The sequence below is a fragment of the Abramis brama genome (genome assembly GCF_963993115.1).
Source record: "Abramis brama genome assembly, chromosome: 7".
NCBI lineage: Eukaryota > Metazoa > Chordata > Actinopteri > Cypriniformes > Leuciscidae > Abramis > Abramis brama.
The window spans coordinates 38618378-38626918 of record NC_139969.1 but is presented as its reverse complement, the minus strand read 5'-3'; the positions used below and the strand labels follow the sequence as shown (position 1 = coordinate 38626918).

Sequence of the window (8541 nt, the reverse complement as noted above, 5' to 3'; positions counted from 1 at the left end):
CCTGTGGGCGGAGCTTAGTCTAAACACGGTTCTGGTGATGTCACTAATGCAGGATGTAGAGGGGTGTAGTCCAATCGAGCCGTTTTATGTAGTCAACTTCTGTTAAATAAAATATCTCGCTTGGCATTGAACTTTGAGCGTTATAATTTTACAGATATTATTTATACTCTAACAACAACATTACACACTAACTAAACTTTGAAACATGGAATCGCATGCAACGGGACCTTTAAGTGAAAGAAAACTAATAGTTCCGTGTTGAAATAACTTTTTTTTATTGTAATACAAACACTGAAAGGTAAATACTTACAAATGTAGGCACACATGGATCAGACCAATCACAGAAATATACTGTATATCATGTTCATTGCTGACATCTGTGGTCGCTGGACGGAAAATAACAACTGTGTCTGTCTTAAACTAGCAAAGACACTTGCGTTCGGCTTTGCGCTGCGTCGGTGCAAGATAGGGCCCTAAACCTCAACATTTAATGTTCCCTGAACTGCTGCTAATATTCAGCTACACATAGGCTCAGATTAATCACAAACAAATCTCATTTTCTCATGTTCATGGCTTAAAAAGTAGCAAATGCATTTTTAAACCCAAATACATTGTTCATTATAACAAAATACTGAACCTCAACACTTAGTGTTACCTAAACCACTAAAATTCAACATGTATGAATACATTCAAACCAATACTTAACACTTAATGGAACTCTTCATCAGTAAAGAGCAATAAACAATAAAAACACTGTCACTGCTTAGAACACAAACCATTTTCTCAAAGCACACAATGAGGATCCTCTGCAAAGTCTTGGGTCTGTATATGAGAGAGAGAGAGAGAGAGAGAGAGAGAGAGAGAGAGAGAGAGAGAGAGAGAGAGAGACTTTTGACTTTTACAACCCCTTTATTCTACAATCTACATAAAAATGTAGATATACATTATTCCTTCACATTCACATTAAACACACATTTTTTTAAGAAATAAATAAACACATATATTCCATGTTCTTAACACATTCAATTATAAATCACCCATTAAAAAAAATAATTACCAATTAAAACTCAACCCCCATACTCATTCACTGTAACCAGTGCTTCCTTAACACACCATCTCCATTTAAAGAAAAGAACATTATTAACATGCTTGAAATATGTATATTCTATAACCACTCGTGCTTCCACTAAGGATTTGAACAAGGCCACCATACAAATGTCTCTTCCTGCATTCTTTTCCTGATGAGATTTCAAAATTGCTAATTTAGCTTGACCAATGACAAAATTAGCAAGTACACATTGTTCTTGTAAAGATTTCCTATAACAACAGCCCAATATAAATAAGCTATTAGTATACAGAAACCCTAATTTTGTTATTATTTTTCTCAACAGTTCAAAAATAGGATCAAGTCTAGGGCAGTCACAAAACATATGAAAAATAGTATCAAGAGCATCACAAAGTGGGCAATTCGATGTAACATTTTCATTCATCCTAGCAACAAATTGATTTGTAGCTAAGATACAATGGATCAATCACCAATTAAGATCACCACATCACACATTTCATTTTTTGGGGGAATGAATAAGAAGGAATTAACGAGAGACAGAGAGAGACAGAGAGAGAGAGAGAGAGAGAGAGAGAGAGAGAGAGAGAGAGAGAGATATGAGTTCCATAATTTCAAATTTTTAATCCAAAATTATATCACATATAGGCTTGACCTAACAAAAGCTAATTTTAGAAACAGAGCACAAAACAGACAGAATAACATAAAATAATAGAAAGTGTGATGAGTACAATTCATTGAAAGAACAAAAAAAGAATGGCAAAAGAGCATGGAAGAGGAGTTCAGCATTCTAACTTTGAAAGGCAGTTGAGAATGAACATTAGAATGAATTTTCCCAGCCTCCTGAGTCATTGCTGTTTGAACATATGTGTAATGTATACACCTTACTCACCATTTTCAAATGAAATCCCACTGAAAGTCCATGAGCTTGCGTAAGAGGCTGGTGACGTGTGAATTGACAGTTCTTCTTTTTTTCCCCTTTGCAGCCTTTTTCCATTTTTCTGGGTTTATACCCACAAAGCGTCTGAAAAATTATACACTGGTTAAAAATCTAGGAATTCACACAGACTAACAGCACAACAAAGACAACAAATGTACATGAACTATCCTCAACATGCACTATCTTCTTGCCTCTGTGAATATTGTAAGTTGCACTAAAACTTTCTAAATCAAAGTTAATTGCTAAATCCCATCACCAGACCTGTTGAAACCATGCTTGAGCCACAGCTAGGCCAGAAAAAATGCAGGTGTTAACAGACAATATCTTACCTCTGGATGAATTCAAGCGAATTCAAGTGACACAAGGCTACCTCCTCCTGGTACTGTAGGTTAAAGATGTAAAAACAGGAAAAAAAAGACGCCAGCCCTGTCACAAAGGTGGACTGGATCCCTTCGCAAACGATTTGGCCCTCAAGGCTGAGCATCCAGCGCTGGAAGCGGCTTCCCGTTTCTCCTGAAACAGAAATGTTTTACAGTTTTTCTCAGTCGCTTTGGTGCATTTCTCACATCACTATTTACATTTGTACAACAGTTAGTTCAACCTCCACAACATTCAGTCATTTGTGCACATCATAGTAGCAGTTTCTCATTCCTTCCAACAAATTGCAAATGCTTTTGGACATGCATCTATTGCTTTCATACAACTCTCTGCTGTTTTATAACATTATCATATGCTTATGTCATGTCAGTCAAAATTAACTATACTTGTGAATGCTGAATAGTCATTCCATATAAAACTAATAGTCCTCATTTCATTGCTTGAGTCATTACACACAAAAATGTTGAACTAGTTGTCAAAATCTGTCAAAAATGCAAGACCGTTTCTCTTTTTCTGATTGCAAGAGATGATATTTGCTGTGATGTAGATGAAATTATGTGGCCAGACAGAGAGGAACGTCTGGATGTGCATGAATGATTACAGTACTATGTATGTTGTATGTTCAGTTCCAGTATGTACTGCAATATTGCTTATAGTTGTGCACAGCTCTACCCAACACTGTAAAAAAAAAGAAATTCAAAAAATTCTAGTGACTGATAACATCTAAATTTTTCAATTACAGTTTTTCTCAGTCGCTTTGGTGCATTTCTCACATCACTTTTTACATTTGCACAACAGTTAGTTCAACCTCCACAACATTTAGTCATTTGTGCACATCATAGTAGCAGTTTCTCATTCCTTACAACAAATTGCAAATGCTTTTGGACATGCATCAATTGCTTTCATACAACTCTCTGCTGTTTTATAACATTATCATTTGCTTATGTCATGTCAGTCAAAATTAACTATACTTGTGAATGCTGAATAGTCATTCCATATAAAACTAATAGTCCTCATTTCATTGCTTGAGTCATTACATACAAAAATGTTGAACTAATTGTCAAAATCTGTCAAAAAAGCAAGACCGTTTCTCTTTTTCTGATTGCAAGAGATGATATTTGCTGTGATGTAGATGAAATTATGTGGCCAGACAGAGAGGAACGTCTGGATGTGCATGAATGATTACAGTACTATGTATGTTGTATGTTCAGTTCCAAGATGTACTGCAATATTGTTTACAGTTGTGCACAGCTCTACCCAACACTGTAAAAAAAAAGAAATTCAAAAATTTCTAGTGACTGATAAATTCTAAATTTTTCAATTAGTCTGACGTATTATTTCTCATTGAGCCAATGTTACAGTACTGTAACATACTAACAAGAATTGCACTTGGGCCAATTTACTGTAAAAATTTAGATGTGACTAGTCACTAGAAAATTTTGACTTGGAGAGGTTAGAAATTTCTTACAGTGAAAGGGAGTTTATGTTTGTTGTAAATAAGGGTGTATTTTTTCTTTTGCACAATGCTGTGAACAAATTTAGAATTGCAAAGAGCATATGCAGTAAAAATGTGAAACATACATATTCAGTGTCTTGTACTCAGTTACATCACTAAATACAGTAATGTGTAACTTTACTGTATTTTTCAAATGGCTGTGCAAATAGTATATAGTGCTGTCATGAACATTTTCAGGTAGTGTCACCAAGATCTGACTTTTCTGCATTGGAAAGCATTTATGGAGTAAACTGTCATAATGAAAACATGACAAAGCCATTTGACTATCTTGTTCATAAACGATGGTGTCAGGACTTTTCATATTGATGACACTGACACTTTCATTGACGTGAATACTTGCTTTTGAGGAATGAGCTATCCATTTTGAACAAGTGACACGCTTTTGCAGGTTATCAACTATGTGTTGCAGTTTGTACTAATTGTTTTGAGAACTGCATTAACTGTTGTGCAAATGTAAATAGTGATGTGAGAAATGCACCAAAGCGACTGAGAAAAACTGTAACTGTCAAATTTCTGTTTTAGTTTTTATTTTGAATACAGTTTAGTTTGATACCATTGAATTCACTACATACAACACTAAAGCCAACTGTCCTATCTAAAACCAACTTACCAAGAAGTATCAGACGAGGAGTTGCAGGTATAGAGAGTGAACTCTCAAGGTCAGCTGCAGTGGCATATCCCTAGGAAACAGAACAAATTAAACACAATATTAATGACATAAGACTACCACTGAGTGAGATAGATAGATAGATAGATAGATAGATAGATAGATAGATAGATAGATAGATAGATAGATAGATAGATAGATAGATAGATAGATAGATAGGAGATGCAGAGACAGGAAGAGATAGATAAAGAGAGAGAGGGGGATATAGACAGAGAGACAGAGAAAGATACAGAGAGAGATAGTGATGGATAGATAGATAAAGTGAGATAGATAAAAGAGATAGAGGGAGAGAGTAGATATATACAGATATAGAGGGAGAGACAGAGAGAGAGAGGGAGATAGAGGGAAAGAGGGAGAGATAGAGGTAGAAATAGAGGAAGATATAGTGATAGATTGATAGGGAGAGAGTGATAAAACAGAGATAGATACAGGGTAGGTAAAGAGAAAGAGAGAGATAGTGAAAAAGATAGGTAAAGATAGAGGAATAGATAGAGATAGAGGCAAAGTGAGGGAGAGATAGATGGTCAGAGAGGAGTGTGTGTGAGAGAGAAAGAGAGGCAGAGAGAGGTGTGTGAGTTTGTGTGTAGGGGAACTTACATCTGCAAGAACAATGAGTCCTGAGACATCTTCGGAAAAGTGAGACAGAAGAAGATGGATGACCAGGACAGCTTGACATCATCATCGCGCTGATGAAGAACTTCCTTCATCCTCGCATTTGTCGGTTTAGTCTTGAACATTTCCACAATCGCTTTGCCACACTCTTCCATGGCAAGTTCAAGGCTACGCAGCACAGGAATATCAGTAAGAAGCTCAAAGTAGGAGTACAGTCCTTTCTGACTGAACAAGTACAGCCACTTGGTTTTTAAAGATGCAATGGTTGGTGTAGGTACAACATTGATGTGTGACCGATGCAGGTAGAAAGTAGAATCTATTAGCTTCTTTACCTCTGGTCTCTCAGCACTGTATATCCCTTCCAGTTGTTGACGCTTGGTCTCCATTGTGTCCTCAGTCTCTTCTGCAGGGAGGCTGGGCTGGAATCTTGTACATCCATATATGTCAGTAGGCCCTCTCTTTTGTCCATGGCTAGCTGAATGAAAACACATGGTGCTGATGAAAACTGCTTGCACGGTTCAGATTTTCAATGTGATTTTTCACTTGAATCAGCAAAGATGTGTATCCACTATCTAGAAGCTGTCCATTGTCTCGCTGATCGGCAAAACTTCCTGGGTACTGGTGAACAATGTTCCGGCAAACTACAAGGCACTGCGCTCGTGTTGGATTCAGCTCATACTTCCTCATCTCATCAGATATTATCCTGACCATCTGCCGTCGTGCACCTGGTGAAGGTCTCTTACAAGATGAAATGGCAGTGCGAATCTCCGCAGGCATAACGTCCCATGGCACCTTAAAAGACTCTGGCCATGATTTCCTTACAGGCTGGGAGGCAGACGGGCTGTCCTCACTTCCAGATAGACTGATGATTGATAGACAGTTGCTGCTGACTTCAGTGGTGGAGGATGGGACGATTTCAAGATTTACTGTGATCACTTTACTCTCTAAAAATGACAAAAAATATGAGATGGGTCATGTGAACTTAATTGAAGGCATCAACAAAATATAACAACTGCAGAATCCTCTCCTCCCCCAGAAAATCAATCCAAATCCAAATCCCAGTAATGTTTTTAAATTGTGAAATAAACATTGGTTATGAACTTCTGCAAGCCATGATGTAATGGAATAGTACTGTAACTTAAAAAGCAAGCTTACCTATTTGGAATGCTTCCAAAAGTTGTTGTCGTCTAACAAGAGGCAGTATGTCTGCAAAGTCGTCCTCTTTTACATATCTGAGTTCTTGTGTTGATGTAAAGCCGCAAGCATTTACAATTCTATCAATTATAGTGTTGTGGATAGATTCTGGAATATTCGGCAGTGCCCTTGGCACAATCTCCATCATTTTATCCAGAAAAGTAGGCATTGATGTATACTGAGAAGAAAGAAAATGACAATTACTGTCATATCAGACAATGTGTACTTTTGTAACATCAGAGAAAAAATGTGTTACAGTCCATTAGGATTCAGCCAATGAACGAGCTATTGAGAGAAAATAGAAGTTGTCTGTCATTTAAGGAAAGGTTGGTAAACATGCTACAGTACATAATTATGGGGTGTTGATTATTAATAATGCATTGGCAATGGGAGAGAGGCAAAATATTCAAAACAGCAACCCAAAATGACAGTAAAATAGCCTGTCTACCAATAAGAGAGATTCCATCAATAACATCTATTGAACAGCTTCAGATTCTCCTGGCAAGGCCTGTGGGACTGTTTGCTCCAGCATCGTGGCTGTACACTGAAAGAAAGGAATGATGTGGTACAATTACTGCCATGTCAGAGAATGTGTATGCTGATAAAGGATAATAATCAATAAGGTCATCTTGCTTAACACAGCAGTAACATCCCTGCACTGGAGTAAAGCCATAAATACCGACATCATGAAGAAACACAGTCCTACATTTTTCAGTGAGAAAATATACTGTTGATACATGATATATTGGTATATGTCGATTGTCGAGTTCACGCGCATAGGTTTAGTTACCTATGATCACGCGCGTGAACTCGACAATCGACTACTGTGGACTTCGATCAAAAACAGGAAGTAAATACAGGTATGTGCGCTGGCTGAATTAACATCACTTTTATTCATATCTTTCACATCTACTGCAGTCACATTCACCCATGTTCACTCTGAAGGAATCACTCACATTGGCTGTGCACTTGTAATGACACATCAAGGATGTTAAGAGGCTAAAAGCAGGTTTAAAACTTGCCCCATTGAAGTCAACAGGGTGCAAATTTTAAAAAGAGGATAACATGGTGTAGGCAACACCGATTTTTGTTGTTGTTCTCTGTACTGACAGCACTCCAAATTGACCAAAAAATGAGCTCATTGTTAAAATTGACCGGAGTTCTCCTTTAAGATGAGAATAAAACTCAGTCAAGGAGTCACATTTGGCATGGCAGGAGGAAACATGACACGTAAGATCCACTAGCCTAATCGATCTTGGCTGAACAATACTATCCTTATGATGTCTGTAAATATGTCCCTTCAGACCAGCACATTTTTTAAATGTCCTTTGGCAATTACGCATACAGCACTGCAGTACTAAATTGGGTATGTTGCTGTGAATTTTCATGTGCCTCACATAGGCCACAGAGGTGGCTGACTGTTGTCCACAAATTTGCCAAGAAAACATTAGGCAAGCCAATTAGATTTATTGATAGATTAGCAGTAAATTGCTAGATTAAAGCAAGTAAGAAACCATTCAAATTTCCACCTGGTTCTGAGATATAAATCCTGGGATATCATCTTGAACAGCAGTGTGATCAGGGATGGTACCTGCATCTGCATCTGTAATAAAAAAAAATTAAAAAAAATGTAAACATTGATCTACAACTCAATGATAATCAAAACAGCTGAAAACATACACAGCTATCTATCAGTAAATAGATTTATGTTAGCCGTTTGATTTTCAGGATGAATCTGCTTTAACCAGACGTGCATGGCAAGAATGCCACACAAACTTGATCACGGGAATGCTACTTAAACGTTATAGGCCTAACGTTAGCCTATTGTTTATAGATTTAGATCGTATACATAAATGGACATTAAAATAAGCGCATTGTTTCTAAAATTAATGGAAAACTATCGAAATGTTGCTAGCTTGAATCACCTTGGGTCATTAGCAGCTGTTCATGTGGTGTAAGTCCGTGGCGTTTAGTATACATCTATGCATCTAGTATATCTAGTATACACTTTGCCTAAAGTTCACAAAGGACTAGATACCCCTTTGAAAGGTCGTCCTATTGTGAGCGGCATTGGTAGTCTCACTGAGAACATTTCTTCTTATGTGGATTTTTATATCAAACCATTTGTACCCATGTTGTCATCTTAGAAGAGATTCTATGGATTTTATTGA

At 37.2% G+C, this 8541-nt stretch overlaps 1 long non-coding RNA gene across 1 annotated transcript; it reads right to left on the bottom strand.

Moving 5' to 3' along the window:
- Window positions 1-2382: 2382 nt before the first annotated feature.
- Window positions 2383-5225, bottom strand: LOC311087114. The gene is made up of 3 exons (XR_014607171.1): window positions 5162-5225; window positions 4508-4577; window positions 2383-2516 (listed from the first exon to the last, which is right to left on the bottom strand). It is a non-coding gene; the product is annotated as an uncharacterized lncRNA (long non-coding RNA).
- Between the last annotated feature and the right edge of the window lie 3316 nt (window positions 5226-8541).